The 19,379-nt window shown below is 42.3% G+C and overlaps 1 pseudogene; it reads right to left on the bottom strand.

Annotated features, from left to right (window-relative positions):
• Positions 1–18,449: 18,449 nt before the first annotated feature.
• LOC149524653 (beta-2-microglobulin pseudogene) lies at positions 18,450–18,801 on the bottom strand (annotated as a pseudogene).
• Positions 18,802–19,379: the final 578 nt, after the last annotated feature.

The raw sequence follows: 19,379 nt of genomic DNA, 5'->3' as shown, positions 1-19,379 counted from the left end.
TTTGTGCTATTCTTACACCTCTGTTTTATTATCCACATTTATAAAACCGTCAAAAATACTCAAGAAGGAAACCAGCATCCGACAAATTCACAAGGACAATAATTACAATGACAACCAAGTGAGTCGTTATAAGCTATTTGTATGTACACCATGGCTGTGTCTACATAGCATAGTTATTTCAAAATAACAATGCGAGCATCTACACAGCAATTCCGTTATTTCAAAATTGGGATTGAAGCACTAACAGAAAAAAAAGTATGTGCTCAGCACACATCAGTGGCCCTGCTGATCAACTTCTCCCCTTCCCTCCAGCACCTCCTACTAGCCATTCAGTAGCATGCTGGAGTTGTTAGAGGGGAAGAGGACAGGAAGAGGTGGAGAGAGGGCAGGATGCTCAAAGGAGGAGCAGAACAGTATGGGGAAAAAGCAAGGTGGGAGGTAGGAAGAGGTAGGGCGGGTGGAGCCGGGGAGAAATCACGTGCTGGAAGACCTTGAGGCAAGGAGTGGAATGATGGTGGGACATAGGGAAGAGGGGGTTGAGCAGATTGTAAGACAGTTAGTTTCTCTGCTGCCTGAGATGAAAGATGCCACTCTACCCCAGACTTTGTGTTGTGCTATAAAGGAACAAGTTTAGTCCCAATTCCTCATGCCAGGGATAATGTATCCAGCACAAAATGCTCTCAAGTTTCTGTGGCTTTGACATTGTTTGAGATTGACAAGCACCCATCATACATTCACTCATCTATATTCAGCGCAGGTGCCAAGAACATTAGAGAACATTCACAAGGTATTAAAATTCTTTAAAGAGATTTGCCTATTTTGGATCACTTGCTGCAACCAAGGGTGCTATGGGTGAGATACTATGGAGAATACCAATTGAGGGCAAATTGCTTAGAGACAGGGCTGTTTATAGCCCAAGACTGGATGTCCTCTGCTATAAGGCACCAAACCAGTCACAAAGGGTAGGTCTACACACTAGCACATAGCTCAAAATAAGATATGCAATTTGAACTATGCAAATTGTGTAGCTTATTTTGAGAGAGCCTATTCTGAATTTGGCGCTGTCTAAACAGTGCTAATTTTGAAATAGAGCACTATTCCGACAAGTCCTTTAATCCTCATGCAACGAGGTTTATGGGACATCGTAATAACAATCCCATTATTTTGAATGGATTTCAAAATAACAGGCTTCTTGTTAAGAAGCACAGAACACTATTTCGGGATAACAGATGATATCCTGAAATAGTGCCGCCATGTAGATGTATCCAAAGAGAATTTCTGTTCAGGACCCTGGCTAACAAGGAGTCATATAAGAAGGTCCCTTAGGGTGTGTCTAGACTACAGGTTTTTTTTTTTTTAAAGTAGCCTTTTTTCAAAAAAAACCTGTACCTGTGTCTAGACTACTGCCGCGTTCTGTCGACAGTAAATCAAAAGAACGTGGCGGTTTTTGTCGATGGCGGTAAACCTCATTCTACGAGGAATAACTCCTTTTTTTGAAAGTAATCTTTCGAAAAAAGGTAGGCTTTTTTGAAAGAGCATCTAGACTCTCGAAAAAGCAAGCTGCTTTTTTGAAAAATCTTCTTGTTGTCTAGACACTCTTTTTTGAAGGAGGCTTTTTCGAAATATACTTTCGAAAAAGCCTCTGTCGAAAGAGGCTTGCAGTCTAGATGTAGCCTGAGATATTATATTTCCCCTGTATCATCACTAGTACCACTCCTTATATGGATGAGTGGTTATGAAAAACAGTCTAATTAAATAAAAGGTTCTTCCAGTCCCAAAGGACCAGCCACATGCCCAGGTCAATCTATATACCTCAGATCTTATCCCAAAATCATGCTTTTGCCAATCCTTTAGTATCTAGAATAGAAAGAGAAAGAATGATGAGAGTTAGAGTTAAAGATACCAAATACATACATCATTGCAAATCTTGGTTCAGGCTTGTAGAATAAATGGAATAAATTGCTGGATTAATACATCCACAGCTAGGATGAGTCAATTAGAACTTTAGTTTCTCCAGAGGTAAGAAACAGGATTGAAGACAAAAAGGAGGTGTTCTCATGGCCTTCTATAGCCTCTGCCATGTGGAGGGAATCCCATTGTTCTTGTTATGGAAAAGCATATCCCAAGATGGTATTTAGAGTAACAAGGGCAAGTCACTTGTCTATTCATGCTTCAGTTCCTTGCAGGTGGATGTCACTGCCCACATTCCAGACTGAAGATTTGCAGGAAAGTCTGTCTATTCAGCATAGTTGGGTGCCTCTGGCCCTTCATTGTCCAATGAATGTTTCTTGATAGGCCAATAAACCTGATTAGTCTTTCCCAGATGCTAGCTATTTTGTGCGTATTTCTCTAGGAGTTAATATTTGATATACAGGTACACAGAAAATGTTCATATTTTTAAGGACAAAGCTGATACATACACACAACTGGCATAATCTCAACCAGCAAATCATCACGATTCTAATGATACCATACTCAACAACATATGTACAATATTTGTGGCAAATAGAGAACAGTGGTTGAAACAATTATCTATATGGTCATATCAGAATCAAATATTACACTTGCAAAAAGGTCTAATGAAAAATGTGTTAATTGTGCCTCTGGAAAAATCCCTCTTAAGCTATGATTTTTGGATTGCAAAGCACAAAGTTTCCAGAATTGAAGGCACCCGTGTAAAGGGATATTGCCTGATTATGTTTTAATATATGTTTTGGGCTGTAATTTTCTTAGTGTAATATGGATTGTTTTCAAATTATGGAAAAATGTGAACTCTTCTACACATAGGTATAATTTATTTAATTTAGGTTGGAGGGCGAGTTTCCTGGTTGCAGGGCTTAGGGTAGGAGTAATATTTTCACTCAGTCCTTTTGATTCCCGCTTCAGGATGACATCATCTGCTCCTTGCTTGCTCAAAGTCAAGCCTCACTTTTCTAATTTCATATAACTGTGCCCAAGTTTATACATCTACAAAACTGCCATATTAGCAATATCAACTCTTCACGGGAATACTAACTTCCATCGTTTTCCTTGTGTGACTGGGAAATTGCTCCTCACTGCAGCTTACATAGGAACTTGAAGTTTCCCTATTTGATACTTTTTTCTTTATTAATCAATAGCATAGGCAGTTGATATGCAAGGTGGGGGAAGTCTGTACCTTCCCAAACTGCCAGCCTGGCCCCACCCATACTCCAAGTGCCAGCGTACTTCCTGACAGTGAGCTGCATGGTGACTAGATACACTAATTGACCGTGGAGAACGTATAAGTGGGGAATCTCTTTCTTGTCTCCTTTTCAAAGATGAGTGAAAACCTGCTATTACCAAAGCATAAGGTGCTGATTCTCTCTTTTGTAAGTGCTGTTTAATTCCTCAAAGGCACAAAGGTATTGCAAGTGTAGGGCTGGGATACTGGTCACTGTTTAGCAGCTAGCTTGATTCTAATATAGTGTTCTGCCATTTGGAAGATTTAGGCTTGGAAATTACTTCAGGAATTTAGCTTTCTGTGCTCATGGGGAGTGGGCAAAAAGTACAAATGAGTTCTCAGTGGGTAATAAATGCTTATATCAGTCTTTTTCTGATTCCTGCATGTTCAAGGAGTAGCACTGAAGAAACTCTCTCTCCCTTGCTTCTGGGTAAACTGATACAGTATGATAGTTTGCTGAAAAGGGTTTATTTCAAAAGAGATAAGAAGATTAAGGATTAAAGCCTTAAGGCTCTACCGTACCTGGAAGAGAGGCATCGGTGAGTTCTCAAGATTTCTGGTAGGTGATTACTTTTTGTTCAGAGTTGAGTATTTATGGATGTCCAACAACCAGGTATCCATCACTAAAAATTGAAAAGTATTAAATACATATGTTTGGTGCCTGTGATGTGGTGAACTCCTACCCCATGCACTAGCACAGGACTGGAAATGTTTAGTTATTTGTCCTGGAGGCAGCAGCTCAAATTGGTCCTTCCCAAGAACACCCTCAGTAATGTCAACCCCAAACAAAAGGGCTTCCAAGCTTGATAACCCTGACAAGAGGATCCTACACCTAAGGTAGTGAGGATCGAGCAAGTGTGCTGAGCAGCCCTGAGGCAAGACCATAGGAGCTATCAAAGCTGAGTAGAAGACCCGGACTAAACTTTGTACTGTGCTACAGTTTGTTTTTTGTCAATAAGGTTAAACTGTAGAACGATTAGTTTAGAGCATAGGCGGGGCATGTGAACTATGTCTCACAGATGAGTCAAAAGACATCTGCTCAATTTTCTTCATTCACTTTAATGGTGACCAAGATACTTTAAGTAATACAGTGAACCATCAAAAAGATGTGAAGGATGCCAGTTTGGTTGCTAAAAGATTTTATGCTACAGCTTCATAGTTAACGTTAAATTAGATTCCCAATGACAGACAAGTTTTTAACCCACCCATCCCTGAATTATCCATGGAGAAAAATAGCCTTCCAGAGTTTTGTTATGCTACATATTATCCAGGGTATTGAACTTCTGGGAAATTTAGTAAAAATCAGTATTTCATTGAACAAATGACACTTCTTTCTTTTTTCCATATCATTCACTATTTCATAGATGTCTATCAAATCCACTTGTGTTGTCCCCTTTCCAAGCTGGTAAGTGCCGGTCTTTTAAATCTTTCTTTTAAAGAGAAGTTTTCAATATTACCTGAAATTCATTCATTGGTGAAGGTTTGGGGGGCTCATGCTACCTCCAAATGCCTTGGCCAAGAAACTCTTCATTGGTTTTGTTGTGTTGGCCTTGTTGAGGAGAACTGCTTTTTAGCACAGGGTTTGCAGCTCTATTGCTGGTAGGGGTCTGCCAGTGAGAACAACATGAGAATAACGTTAGGAGGAATCTAACATAATTCAGTCCATTTCATTGACTGCAATGAAATGTTTATTATAAAGTTCAACCAGTGTTCGCCCCTAATTGTTTTCATCAGTGTGTCAATTTTTTCCATCATGCGTTGAATAAATTTTGTTATGTGCACTGAGGCATGTGTAAATGTGCAACACCAATAGAAACAAAAATCTAGCTGTGGGTGATCTGCTAATCTCTATTGCGTGGTTCCAAAAGTGCACAGCATTCAGACTGGTGCTTTTTTCCGGCAAAGCTCTGTGCGGGAAAAAAAGCGGCAGCCATTTTTATGCTAATGAAGCGGGGGAGATTTAAATCCCCGCTTCATTAGCAATTGCGATATGTCTAATTTACATCCCTTTTACGAAAAAGGGATGCGGTCTAGACGTAGCCTGTGTGTAAGTGCATCCATCCAGCTGTCACTGGGGACATGGATTCACAATTAGAGCCCTGTGACCCATGGAGCCCTAGAAGTCCAATAGCACTTTACAGACTAACAGATTTATTGGAGCATAAGCTTTCATGGGCAAAGATTCACTTCGTCAGATGCATTGTCATGATCTTTGTCCACGAAAGTTTATGCTCCAATAAATCTGTTAGCCTATAAGGTGCCACAGGACTTCTCGTTGTTTATACAGACTCAGACTAACACGGCTACCCCTCTGATACTTGGAGCCCTGGAAGTGACTGGTGCTGCAGGCCCTGGAAACCCTGAAGCCTCATAGATTTCTTCGCCAGAGATCATGGTAGGATATGACCCAGGAAGGGTGATGGAGTGGTATTTCCCCACTGGGGAAGCTCAGCATATTTTGGTGGGATTCCCACTAAGCTAGTGGTGGACAGCTCTGCCGTTGTTAGGGTCAGGGTTTGGTAGAGTTGGGTGAGCCTAGCCTTAAGAGCCAGCCTGGCCCTCTTTGCTGGTGGCCCCTCAAGTACTGGCTACTATACCATTCTGCCCTACTTCAAAGGGCCACTCTATTGACTCGGCCATTAGGCCATGCTTCTCTGCCCCGAAGGGCCACTCTTTTGACTCTGGCTGTTCTCACTGTCACAGCAGTAGGGCTATCTATCATTTTCGCTTTGGTCCTTAGACCGTGAGGCAGCAGAGTTGGTGACAGACAAGTGGACTTAACGTTGGTGTCCATGAACGCAGTAAACCCTCCCTTTCAGCATGAGGTGTGCCTACACCACCACACATCCCCTCCATGAAATGAGGGAGAGGAACATCTGCACGTTGGCATTTATTCTGACCCCACTTTGCCATGATTCCTCCAGGCCATTTCCATCCTGCCCCAATATATCTTTGTCAGATATAGGAACACGAATAAGAATTTTGAAGTGGATTGATCTTATTACAAAGACGGAGAGATTGGCTGGGGTAAAATTCAGGCTTATAATCAAAAGCTAAGTAACTTGAGGAAACAGCTGTCTTTGACGTTATTGGCATGGACATTGATGACTTATGTAGATATAATAGATCTGTCAGATCATACTCATCTTTTAGAAACTGTGCATCTCACATCAGTGTTAAAAAGAGACCTGAAAAGCTTGCAACAAGAGCATTTTGAAACTGCTGTTTTGGCAATATTCAACTGCCAAAAGGAGACCTATGTTTGCAAAACACAAAAAAGCTGCTGCTATTCCATAATCCATTAAAAATGCAGTAAGTCACCTATTCAAGAATGCAGAACAGATTGTTTATTAAACATTTAAATCTCTAAATATTAATAGAATACCTGGCAGTCTTTTAACCAATAAGGAAGTAACTAGCAGTACCTAATGCATCTCAGCAGTTCACTGGAATTTACTTCTGAAATATCTCAGTTAATGTGTCACAAAGCAAATCAGGAGTGCTAAAAGATAGTTGTTTGAAGATGTTTTTGTGGTTCTTTGTTAGCAATACTCAGGTAGGGAAATTGGACTTTCTGATAGAGGTCCCCTCTGAGGAACACATTCCTGACTGGGATCTAGCAAGGAAAGAATAAACTAGGGAAATACAACTTGGATGGGGCTACTATATGGTGGGTGCATAATTGGTCGGATAACCATTCTCAGAGCAGTTATCAAAGTCACAGTCATGCTGCAAGGGTCTAATATGTGGGGTGTTTGTACCATCTGAGCAGCATAAAGGATCCAAAAGAAGACATAGGTCTCATTATTTGAAGCTTCTCCCAATAGTAGGTAGTCTGTTCGGGTATGTCTACACTACAGCTTTAATTCAAGTTAACTTAATTTGAAATAGTTAATTTGGAAAACTATTTGAAAATAGCATTTTGTTATTTCGAAATAGAGCGTCCACCCTGAGTGGACCCTGAACTGAAGTTAAGGCTGGCTGGAACCAGTGCCGGCAGGGCATCAAGTTAGGACTTAGTGGCTGTGTCTACATTGGCACCCTTTTCCGTAAAAGGGATGCTAATGAGACCAGTCGGAATTGCAAATGCTGTGGGGGATTTAAATATCCCCCGCGGCATTTGCATGAACATGGCTGCCGCTTTTTTTCGGCTCTGGATTTTGCCGGAGAAAAGCGCCAGTCTAGACGGGATCTTGCGGAAAATAAACCCTTTTCCGGAAGATCCCTTATTCCTACTGGAAAAGGGTTTATTTTCCGCAAGATCCCGTCTAGACTGGCGCTTTTCTCCGGCAAAACCCCGAGCCGGAAAAAAGCGGCAGCCATGTTCATGCAAATGCTGCGGGGGATATTTAAATCCCCCACGGCATTTGCAATTCCGACTGGTCTCATTAGCATCCCTTTTACGGAAAAGGGTGCCAATGTAGACACAGCCAGTGTGTGGGGCTGCTGCCTGAGGCTAACTGAGTTCCATGCTTAAAGGGACCCTACTCCCACCCCGGACAGACAGTTCTCAGGGTTCCCTGCTTGCTTGTCTACCTTGATGAGGGACAGCAAAGCAGTCCTGTCTTGGGGTGACCAGAGTGCCCGCACTCAGGACATCACAGCACTCGGCTACATGGAGCCAGAGCTGCCCCTGGACATGCTGGTGCATCTCGTGGGGTCGTTGCCATCAGGTCAGCTGCACTTGCTGCAGGCTGCCATCCAGGGGGTGCATCGGGCGGCTGTCAGGATGCAGGAGGCCCTGCAAGAGAGCATCCACCTTGAGGAGCCCTCAGAGCCACCCCAGTCCTCCCCACTGGGGGCTCATGCCCCATTCCTCCCTCACATCCTTCCACTTACCCCTCCCTAGCCCCCCTTCCTGATGTCAAACAAAAGACACATATGTTCAAAAATAGAAACTGGGTTTATTGAACAAAACGGGGGTGGGGGGTGGGAGAGGCGAAGAGAAAGGGTGGGAGAGGGGAGGAGAGAGCTGGAAGGGGGAAGCTCAGGGCCCAGGGTTGGGGGTCTCACCAGATCAACTTGACTTTCATGTAAACCTGCTCCTGGGTTCACATGTGGCCTTTGGTGGCCAGGCTGGCAGCTATCCTGCCCTAGACAGCCACGTTCCTCCATCTAGTGTGGAGATCATTGACGTTGGGGGCATCCCCCCAAACCTGATTAAGGTCCATGATCTCCACCCTTGACCAGGAAGGCGCTGCCTTCTCCAGCCCCTGTGAGGCTCCTGGGAGCTGGCAGACTTCTCCTGGGGAGCAGTGGAGGGCTGGCTGCCAGTGGCTTGCTGGCTCATGTTTTGGGGCCACTGGGTCAGGGGCCCCAGTCACCAGTGCTGGCTCTGGGCTGGCAGGCTTGGAGCTGGCACAGGCACTGTGACCAGAGTCTACCCCTTTAATGGCTCCAGGGCTGGGGGAGAGGAGAGTAAGTTTTCCTGATTGTGCCCAGAATGGCCACCCGGGCTCTCTGGGAAGGGCTGGAGGCCCCTATTTCAAATTAAGTGTCTACGCAGCACTTAATTCGAAATAGCTATTTCAAATTTGGCATTACTCATCATAGAATGAAGTTTACCAAATTTGAAATAAGCGCTCCACTATTTCGAATTAAATTTGAAATAGCAGTTTGCATGTATAGACACTATTAAAGTTAATTTGAAATAACAGCTGTTATTTCGAATTAACTTTGCAGTGTAGACATACCCTCTGGTGTATGCCAGCATGGCTGGCTAACACACCAGAACCACCAGGCAGGCCCTTGCCTTAGGAGGAGGCTGTGTGTGTCTGCAGTGCTACTGCATTCCAGCTACTTTTGGCTAACTGACGTCTGGAGGGGACATAATCTGGGGTATGTCTACACTGCAGAGTTTTTTTTAAAAAATGGCTGTTTTTTTAAAAAAAAAAACCTTCACTTATATCCACACTGCAATCGCACTCTTTCGGGGGAAAAAACGAAAGAACAGAGTGTTTTTTCAAACATCGGTAAACCTCTTTCTATGAGGAAGAAGCCTTTTTTCCGAAAGAGCTCTTTTGGAAAAAGTCGTGTGTGGACGGGAAAGAGCGAGTTCTTTTGAAAGAAGAGGAAAGAAGAAAAAGCACAGGTGCCCTGGTGGCCACTCCGTCCATAGTAATCACAGCTTAAATGCAAGATAGCGTCCATTCAGCTTTCTCAACGCGCTTTTTGCTGTGTAAATGCTCTCTTTCAGAAGGTTTTTTAGAAGATCTTCCAGAAAAGCTTCTTCCAAAAGAGGCCTGCAGTCTAGACCTAGACCCAGAGAGTGCTTTAAACTATGCCAGGGCCTGTGTCGTACAAAGCCCCAAAATCAAAGAGCTACAACTGGTTTCTCAGTAGCCTTCCGCTTTAGCTGAGTTAGTAGATTCTGGTTTAGTTAGTATCTGACCCAAAATTGGTTGCAATGTTGGTAAGAAGTCCTCTGAATAGTGGAGGAACCTTTACAAACTTAACAGAGATTGGAGCAAAATGAAAATAGTTGTGATCTTAAAGCATAACAATACATCCTTATTCTTTTCTTGAGTTCCTTGGCCAAAGAGGGACACCAGTAAACCTCACTTAGAGTGTGTGAAAAGGTGGAGTGTTCCTGTCCCATGACTTGGGCTTGTAAGCTACTAACAGTTATTTGCTTTATTTTGGCCTACTAAAATGATATTTGTTTTAGTTAAATAATAATTTTTATGATATTCTTATTTTCCTTTATATAGATTTTAAATATGCTGGTAATGCAAGGGGCCTACAGAATTCAGGTTCTGTAAGATGGCTGATGGCAATAAGATATAAGTGGGGAACTATATGCCCTGTGTCTGTAACTTTCCATAAAGGGGTGAAGCAAGAGTTTGTGGTCGGTGTAAGTTTATTTTTTGAACCTTACCCGGAATTTATGGCATAAATCTGCTAACATGACAGTGATGAACATTTCAATATCTTTGTGCAATCACAAGCAGATGGAGACTTATAGACTGCAGTTTCCGTGCAGCTTCCCGCCCTTTCAGTGTAGTATAGGGACAGCGTCCAAAAAGTCATCAGTCACCCCTAATGAATATTCATAAGATACCCAAAGATTTCTTCCAATCAAAGATGTTACCCTCATAAATCTTGGGGTGTTAGGCCCAGTTATGGAAAAGGGGTGGTATATCCGGAACCCTTTGGCATTTAGGCCTAGTGTTTCAGGAGATCGGGGCTGCGAATTTGGAGCATAGCTGAAGAAGCAGTCTGTCCTTGGGCGTGTGGATATAAGGTCAGAGAGAACTTAGGACTTATCTCTATTCCTCTCTTTTGTAATGGCTAGTTTTTCCTTTCTTGCTTAAGTCTGCTTTTAGGAATCCTACTAACACTTGCTCCCAGGTCTTCCAAGGGAAGAGAAGACAAAGCCTCTGTCGAAAAAAGCATCTAGACTACGATCAGTATTATCGAAAAAGCAAGCTGCTTATTCAAAAGAGTCTAGACGCTCTCTTTCAAAAAAGCACAGTTTCCATGCATTAGCGCCTTTTTTCGAAAGAGTACTTTTGGGAAAAAAAGCATTATTCCTCATAAAATGAGGTTTACTGCTGTTGACAAAACTGCCGCGTTCTGTCGATTTACTGTTGACAGAACACGGCAGTAGTGTAGACGCAGGTATAGTTTTGTCGACAAAAGCCAACTTTTGTCGAAAAAACGCTGTAGGCGAGACACACCCAAAGAGTAGCAGCCGTCTGTACTATCCTTCATTATACTAGCAATGGTTATCCTACCTACAAGCTGGAGCTCAAGCTGGCAGGCTTGGTGAGCAATAACAGTGGCACTCTTAAAGGAGCTGTGATATATCACTGTGGATTGCTACGCTCCCTTTCACCTGGCCCTTCCCCCAGACTCTTCTTTTAAGAGATGTTTATCTGGAGGGCACTGATTTGAATTTCGTGGATGACTGACTCCTGGCCCCTTGCCTGCCTCACTCAGAAGCATATGTGCTATCTCTTAGACTAATGTAAGCAGTGTTCTGAAATATCAGGATGGCTGGCACAGGTGTCTTCTGCTGCAGAACTGTAGAAAAGAACTGAAAGCTGTGCTTTCTTAATGGATAATACTGCACGTGTCCTAAATGAGCAACATTCCCACATTCAAAAGCTGGCCAGCTTCTTTCACTGATCATGACTTTAGCCACACCCTGTAACCAAGGATATATCCAGCAGCATCTTGCAAGTTGGAAGGTTGTGCACTAAGGGCCATTAAAAAGGTATGAAAAATTTAAGCTTGTGCATTTGGCAGAAAGACAATGGAAATAGCAAGGAATAATTTTTCCTCCCCCAGGCATCATTCATATTCACATATTGATTGTGTTCTGCACTGAAGAATGTACTCTCTCCTATTCTAATTATAGTGCTCTGTATACAGTACACCCATTAAAGCCAATGCAAACAATATAATGTGGATAGAATGTGTTCCTTTCCCTCTTTTCTTTTCTCTTATCTCATAGCAATGCAAATAGACTATTAATCTCCCTTTTCACCCCCTTTTAATCATCACCCATTGGTGATATAGAGAGATTAGTTTCTGAACAACTACTACTCTATTTGATCTACCAGATAATATAATAAAGGTCCTCAATTAACAATGGATTTTGCAGAGTTTTCACTCTGTGAGGTTCCTACCTCAGCCAAAAAATAATCTGACATTATCTTATATCCTTAAACGAGGAGGGTCTTAATTCTGTAAAAAGTAAATCAAGCCTAACTGCAGCAAAATCAATGGAGTTATATCAGTTTAAATTGTGTAAAATGAGATTGAAGTCATGTGTTGGTTTGGAATAAGAGGCATCTAATAAGTCACAATTTGATCTGGCAGACTAATTTATATAGTTTGTGTTTATTTGGCTGACCCTGCTAATGAAAAGTGCAGAGGTATCCTGGTTCTAAAACTCTTCAGTTAGTCCAGATTTCTCAGATCATGTCAGCTACATTTCTGTGGAAACTAGTGGAAAGCAATGTTCTCTCTACTCTTTTCTATCCATGTGCAGATTTTTTCCATCCATGTGTGGAATAATTTTTATGTGCACTGAGGCATGTGTGGATGTGCATCACCAGTAGAAACATAAAATCTAGCTGTGGGCACTCTGCTAATCAGCAGAGTGGCATTTGAAATTCTCCTGAGCAGCCACACAAGTGCATAGCTTACAAGGAACAGTTTTCTATTATTTCCAGCTTTCTATTATTTAATCTATTATAGAACAGTTAAAGGTGAATCACATATAAAAGATCATGGTACATTGGAGTTCATGTGCATAACAGAAGAAAGCTAGCTACCATTTCCAAATTGTATGACATGCTGGAGTTTCAGAGCACCCGTGACGGTAAATGTGAACATATTTTCTCCAGAAGTTGCGCAACATTTCGGGGATGACCATTTTTATCCCAGCTTGCCTTGCCTTACCAGCTTACTGTGCTCTGAAACATTAAAGTAGAATAATATTTGGTTTAACTTTTACAGCATGTTTGGAGAAGGTCAAGATGTTGAAGTAATTAACAATTCTGAAGTCCAATAATGCTAGAAAGTCTGAAATTTGAGAGGAAAAATCAGTAAAATTCTAATTGATTTGATATGTTCATTTTTATTAATAAACATTCATGTGTTACATTCTTTTTTCAAAGAACCTTTTGTATAATGAAATAACAGACGCTAAAGCGACAGGAAAGTCATTTTTTTTAATTACACCAATCGCCAGACTTCCTCCCACTAAATTCAATATTTTTCCATTCTCTTCTCCATTTCCTTAATTGTATTTTATTTAATTCTACATTAAGTTTCATATAATCTTGCATAACTGCATGTTATTAACACCACTCTGATTTTCACTTCTCTCAATTTACTGCAAGTTTTCTTATTCTTTGGTCCACTAACTGAATCATTTCTTCTTTTCCAGTTTTCAAGCAGACCTTTTTATAAGCTCTGAACCTCAAAAGTGCTTATGCTGGTCACCTTGTTCTCTGTTGCTTTAATATTCCTTACTGACTGGCTACTCATTACTTCTTCCTTTCAAGGTCTCTTTTTTAGCAATCATACATTTGCCATATGTCCATTTGTAGATAATTATCATTGGTAAATTAAACTCTCATTAAGTACTGTATCCTAGTGGCATAATCTTGGCACTCAGAGTCAGGAGCTGGGAAAGCTACTTAACCTCAGATTTTGTCGTCTACCATATAGACATAGTAATATTTAACATGCCTATTTCATAGAGACAGCCAGAGAAATAGTTGATGAGTCAAATTCCCTGCTGCCAAAGCCTGTGGAATTATGCCAACAGACTTTTGTCTGATGTTGGTACGGCACTTCAAGGATGTGAATCACTGTGATTAATACTTGTATTAATTTTTCAAGAGTGATGTACACATAGCCATGCAATTCCAGGCTATAATCCAATCATAGACTTTAAATACAGAGAGTGAATTTTGCTTGGCTTGTCAATGGAACCTTCAGATTTAAAAAGTTGTCTTCTCTTTACCTGCTCACATTACACTTAGAAAGAAAACAGAATTCAAGACTGTTCAGTTATTAACTTAACCTTACAAACAAAAATGTAAAGTGAAAAGGAGCCAGGCCTAAACTGCTCAAACTTGCTGCCATCCGAAGAATGTAAGTGGCTTGGGATAAGTTGAAGAAATGAGCAGGCATGTAAAAGATGATGTTTTTGTTTAGAACAGTATTGTAATGCATCACTGGAGATCCAGCTAGAAAGCAAAAACCTAATTAAATAGATTGGAATGGACCTGGATAGTGCAGAGTGACCTGCTATACCAATCCACTGTTTGTGTGTAATCTGTGTCATAGAATCATAGAATTCTGGAACTGGAAGGGACCTCAAGAGTTCAAATCCAGTACCCTACATTCAGGGCAGGGCCAAGCATCATCTCATTCATCTCTTACATTTCTCCAGTGATGGAGTTTCCACAACCTCCTTTGGCAATTTATTCCAGCATTTAACTGCCCTGACAGTTAGGAAGTTTTTCCTAAACCTCCCTTGCTGCACTTGTTGCACTTGCCAAGAAGCCATCGCTTCTTGTCCTATCATCAGAGGTCAAAGAGAACAATTTTTCTCCTTCTTTCTTGCCACACCCTTTTAGGTACTTGAAAACTGCTATCATATCCCCTACCAGTCTTCTCTTTTCCAAACTAAACAAACCCAGTTTCCAGTCTTCCCTCAGAGGTCATATTTTCTAGGCCTTTAATGATTTTTTGTGGCTCATCTCTGGACCCTCTCCAATTTCTCTACATCTTTCTTGAACTGTGGTGCCCAGAACTGGACACAATATTCCAGTTGAACCCTGCAGAACCCCACTTCTTATGCCCTTCCATCATGACTGTAAACCATTAACAGCTACTCTCTGGGAATGGTTATCCAGCCATTTATGTGTCCACCTTATGGTAGTCCTATCTAGGTTGTATTTCCCTAGTTTATTGATAAGAAGGTCATGTAAGACAGTATCAAATGCTTTACTAAAGTCTAGGTCAGGGCTACTCAACTTGCGGCTATTTGTTTGCAGTCTGCAGTGCAGTTTGGGTTTACATGTGGCCCATGAGTGGGATCCTTTGAACATGGCCTCCACTGGGAACATGCTCCACAATGGTGAGGTGTCTCCCAGTTGAGGTGAGCACTGAAAGACACAAGCGGATGATCTGGCTAGAACAGATGGGTACAGAGTGTCGGCATTTCTAGCCCCCAGGGGGAGCACTGGGGCACTGTAGAAAGTGCTTTGTATTTATGGCCCCCTCAGTGTGAAAGAAGCTGTTTTCATATATTTGCATCTCTATGCAGCCACACTTAAGCTGCGGCCCTCGTGGAGCTGTGAGTATCATTGTGGTCTCTGGGGCTTCCAAAGTTGAGTAGCCCTGGTCTACCACGTGTAGCACTTCCCACTTATCCACAAGTCTTGTTATCCTATCAAAGAAAGCTGTCAGATTGGTTTGATGAAATTTGTTCTTTCCAAATCCACTCTGGCTGTTACCTATCACCTTAATATCTTCCATATGTTTGCAGATGAATTCCTTAATTATTTGCCCCATTATCGTTTCTGACATAGAATTTAAGATTGGTCTGCAGTTTCCTGGGCTGTTCTTATTTCCCTTTTTATAGATGGTCACTGTATTTACCCTTTTCAAATTTGACAGCTAATGGCTCAGGCCTCCTCTATCAACTCCTGGAGTATTATAGGATTCATTCTACCAGGCCCTTGTGACTTGAAGACATCTAACTTTGCTCAGTAATTTTTAGCTTATTCTTTTCATGTTGGATGATTTTAGTTTACTCTTTTTTTCCTAGTTTTCTTTCCCCCTGTCAGTTCTGCAAGATGGCACAGCTAAGGAAAGGGAGCTGGACTCTGCTGCTGCTTGTTTGTCATTAACACAATACTCCTGGGGGGAATTCCTTGCCACCGCATGCATGCATAATTCATATCTCCCACAGGTTACTTTGCTTTTCTGAAAAAAAAATTACTTTCTGAAAAAGGAAACCCAAAAGAGTAGTCACACACGCCTCCGCAGTAGTGCAGGCTCTTTGTTTTGGGTACTTGGAGCAACCAGTGGAGATGGAAATAAAGAAGTGACTAGGGACATCCCATTTGGTGGCTCCTACCATGTACCTGGCTCAGCTGTGAATCCTGGCTACATTGAGGCAGGAGAGGATGGGACTTCCTCCTCTCCTGCAAGGAGCGGCTGGGCTGGGACCAGGACTGACTAGGTCAGAACCACCCCCAGAAATCTTCCTTGGCTCCAGGAAACTCCACACCCACTCCTACCACCAGTGCTCCTCAGCTGCAGAGCGAGGTTTCACTGCACGAGGGGCTGTTTCTCCATCAACTCCCATGCCCAGACCCTGTAAGTCCCCTCAGTCTGAACCCCACCCTGCTGAGCCTCAGTCTCACATCTGGAGCCCCCTGCATGTGGATCACCCTGACAAGCCCCCTGCATTCCTTATGTCACTGAGCCCCAGACCCCATGTATCCAGACCCCACCCCTCCAAGCCCCACTACCCCCAGCATGTGGACCAGCCACTGAGCTGCAAGACCCACCTTGCTGAGCCCCATGCACCTTCACTTAGATCCCCCTGCAGCGTTCCTGTGCTCCTGAACCCTCCCAATGAGTCTCTGTGCATCCAGATCCTCCTTGCACCACAGCCCAGTTCCAGCTCCAGTACCTGGCTGGAGGGAAGCAGCACTGTGGTCCAGGCAGTGCTAATATGTAGATTGCCCCACACAGAACCCTCTCATCCCACATCTAGATTCCCTTCCATACTAAGCCCATCCACACTTAGATCCTCTTGACGTGAGCCTGCCTGTGCTCACCTAGTGTGTCTGTTGCCAAGAAGCAGAGCCCCAGGGTTTGGAGGGGAGAGGAAGGTCTGACCCTGGATATCTTTTTTCGGGATTGGAGGCAGCCTCAATGCCAAGTCTTTGTCCTACGGAGTAGGGGGAGATGCAGGGTGATCTCCCACCTCCATGCAGCCAGTGGCCTGTACTCCCATCCCCACTGCCATGCTAGAGCCTCCACATTTATTTATTGACAAATACAATTTTCAGAATTTTGCATAATTTTAAAATATTATGTGAAGAATTTTATTTTTGGTGCAGAATTCACGTGGGAGTGTACTGATGTAGAGACTACAAAACAGTATTGGTGTTCCCTCCTAAAATAGAGCCAAGCAGTCACCTGCACAGGTCAGAAGACATTCATTACCATTTGTAAAGAACTTTCACTTTGGATGGAAGGTGCTATGGAAACGCAAAGTTTTCTTATTACAGCAGTGCATTCACTTTTTGTACTCTTCTAGGTTTCCGATTGTTTCAAATTGCTGCTGCCACCTTTCACTTTTTATTGTCAGGTGTAATTAAGGGACCCACAGCAGGAGCTTTGATACATTATCTTCCCTTTCTCTTCTCTATACATTTTAAACAGTTTTGTACACCATAGTTACACCAGGGTCACTTTCAGCAGTAAGATCTCTTTGGAAGTTGTGGTAGGGTATTTTAACATATTATAATAAACAGAGACATTCAAACTTTGAAAAGTCACTCAACAAATTACTATTTTAAACATGTAGTCAACATCCCAAACCTATCCTGAGGACACAATAATGCTTTCTGGATTTGCCTGTTGATACTTAGCCTTTTATAGCAATCTTAGTGGGGGTTTTTTCCAGTACTTCCCCATACCGAATGAAACAAAAATACGATGTAGTCATCCAGGGTGGGCTTCCTCTTCCAATCATCCACAGCTATTAGCACTGGAAGGAAACAATCTAGTAAATAAAAGGATGGCTGGGGAAGGGCTGAGAGGAACAGTAAATATATTCTTCACCTTTCAGCCAGGCATGCAAAACACAGGTGGATCAGTCTTAATTTTTTTCTGTATTAATTTTTTTTCTGTTAGTGAAGCTCCTGGTGATACTCAATCAGAAGCCATGACTGTCTTTTCCTTTACTCTCTGCCTCACTTCCTGGAGCCATGTACTGAATAGGAAGATGTCACTTTAAGACATTGATTTGGAGCATGGGTAGGAATGAGTTGTGTCTGGGACTGGTCACTGTTTTTATTGATTGACATTTGTAGTAAGCAACGCTGTAGCCAAGAGTTGTTCTTGAAAGCATCACTACTGCTCCCCGCAATGGGCTTGACAACATGTTGTACTCAGGGCCTGGGACCTTGTTTCGGCTCTTACATTCTGGAACTACTGGAAAGACAAATCATCTAAATTTGCAGTTCACATTCTCTTTCAATATCATGAGCACAGCATGGCTGGACTGCAAGAAGGATCCATGGATCTTAAAAACCTGAGAGATGTTTAGGATTTACTTTATAACTGCAAGTCTAAAGTAGCCTCCTAGACTGTTCAATATGAAGTTGGCTTATCTTGGCTTAATGATTCTATAAAATGTGCATCAGAAAAGCCAAGCTTTCCTCCACCCTCTGCACACCTAAACAGAGAGAGCATTGAAAATGAGGGTCAGAGGACAGTACTAACATCACACTGCCACACATAAGTGGGAACCCAAGGCTCAAACCTAACATTTCACATTAGCAAGTTTTAATTTAAAAACTACACCTCCACGTCCCGCTCCCAAACAAATTATTTGGCATCATCTTAAAGCTATAAATTTAGCTCCAATACAAAGTGAGAGTGGGGTGTGAAGAGCACAGAGGAAAATGAGTAGAGCTTAAGGTGATTTCAGATTGCAAGGCAGAGGTTCTCAGACCATATACATCTATGAGGAAGGTTAATTATTTGGGTCCTATCTGACTTTTTGGGGAGACATGTAAGGGGTGATATGCTCTACTTTGCATTCCTATATATCTTTCCCATTAGGGGTGAATGGGACATGCATCCAGTGCTGGAAAGTCCAGTTGTCACTGAAGGAAAGATTGGACAATTGCACATTATCCATCCTTTGTTCATTCTTCAGCAGAGTGATCTCAAATGTTGGGGGGCAAGGAGTAGAATCCCTCCACATAACAGTTCAGGACGTCCGGCTTGCCATCCTTCACAAGGTGGTGGGAGTACACATGTACTTTGGGGGCACTTGTGGTTGTCTCCAGGCTAGCAAGGCTGAGCAGCACCAATGGCAGCATGCCCAGTGGACTCATTGGGTAACTGTTGCTAGGTAGATGTGCAATTACTTCTCCAGGCTCAGAAATTTCTGGATTTGAGTGTGATAGTTTTGGGTATGCTCAATAGGTTCCCTGTTGCTCCACTCCATGAAAGCAAGTGGCCAAGGCAGCTGCTTTACAAAAGGAAAGGTCATGTGGGTTGGGAGAAGCTGAACCCTGGAGCAGAAAGAAGGCTGTTTTCCCCAACGTTGAAGCATGTGACAGCAGATTATGATACTGTTAATCCTCTATCAGGGAAGCAGTGTTAATTGTAGTAAGGGGAAACTGGGAGGGAAACTATTTTATTTGAATTGCATACTTTGAATGTTGTGTAATTGTAGCCAAAGTGTTTTAGTGAAATTGTCTCAGCTGGTATGATTCACTGCCTTTTCTCTTACTTAAATATCATAATGGGGGCAATTTATTTTGCAATTCTTGGTTTTTTACTTTTTTTTTGTAATAGGGGTTTTAAAAAATCTATACACTTAGCTGAGTGGTTGGTTAATTGGCTAGCTCAGGGTTTCTCAAGCTTTTTCTCCCTAAGTCTCTCTTTTCTCCCC

This window comes from Pelodiscus sinensis, chromosome 3 (genome assembly GCF_052426305.1).
Source record: "Pelodiscus sinensis isolate ZL-2025 chromosome 3, ASM5242630v1, whole genome shotgun sequence".
Classification (NCBI taxonomy): domain Eukaryota; kingdom Metazoa; phylum Chordata; order Testudines; family Trionychidae; genus Pelodiscus; species Pelodiscus sinensis.
Note: the sequence above shows the minus strand (reverse complement) of the source record. Positions and strands in the feature narration are given on the sequence as shown.